This window comes from Leptonychotes weddellii, chromosome 5 (assembly GCF_054177405.1).
Source record: "Leptonychotes weddellii isolate Sample4059 chromosome 5, ASM5417740v2, whole genome shotgun sequence".
Lineage (NCBI taxonomy): Eukaryota > Metazoa > Chordata > Mammalia > Carnivora > Phocidae > Leptonychotes > Leptonychotes weddellii.
In genome coordinates, this window is record NC_138373.1 from 79201816 (window position 1) to 79203014 (window position 1199).

Consider the following 1199-nt stretch of genomic DNA (forward strand, 5'->3'; position numbering starts at 1 on the left):
GTAATTCTACTTATGATTGGCACATGTGGGGGAGGGAATAGTGCTTATTTCCTTTTATTTAAAGTGTGTCCATATCCAACTCAGCTGTACGTAGGAGCTAAAACTTTTTAAGGTTAAAGAATACATTTCAAGAAAAATACCAGTTGTCTGGGATTTCCTCTGGACATATACCATCCTTTTATCAGTTACCAAAGACAGAGTTATTATGCATCCTGAGTCAAGACAAAAATTTATCATGTGCATGCAATATTCCATCTTTATTAACTTGGGTTGATCACAATGAGACAGCACAGCCAATATGAAGGGTGGGAGTTAGAATATGTCAGTCCTTTATCTTCGATTTGGGAAAGATTATTGAACTATGGTGTGAAATCTGGAGCTTCTTTCCCTGGGACAAACATGCATTCAGTGTTTTTTTTTTTTTTTTTTTTTTTTCTGATTTCCTTTCCCTTAGTTTTGGCAGTGGGTCTTCCAAAGAGATGAACAAACTGGATTATCAAGATACATTTGTTAAGCAACTAATTGTATATGTCACTGAAATACTGATGGCATTTGTAGCACACTTTAAACAAAAGTTTTTAGTTTGGAATATTTTAAACATACACAAAAATAGTGAGGATGGGATATGCACCCAATATGCACTTTATGCACCCAGTCCCAGCTCCAATGAACTCACAGCCAAATTTGATTGATTTCAATTTTTACCATTTCCTCTCACCTTAAATTATTTTGAAGAAAATATTAGATGTCACAGCATTTCATCCATCTCTATTTTTATGTAGATATTCAAAATGATATGAATTATTTAAAAAAACATAACATCATGTCATTATTATACCTAAAAATTAACAATAATTCTTAGATAATTAAATATTGTCAGTGTTCAATTTACTTCATTTCCCCCCCACATTTGTGTATTGAATCAGGATCTAAATAAGTCCAAACATTGGAATTGGTATGATTTTTAACTTTCTGTTTTTTTTATTATGTTATGTTAATCACCATACATTACATCATTAGTTTTTGACGTGGTGTTCCATGATTCATTGTTTGTGTATAACATCCAGTGCTCCATTCAGTGTGTGCCCTCTTCAATACCCATCACCAGGCTAACCCATCCCCCCACCCCCCTCTCCTCTAGAACCCTCAGTTTGTTTCTCAGAGTCCATAGTCTCTCATGGTTCGTCTCCCCCTCCGAT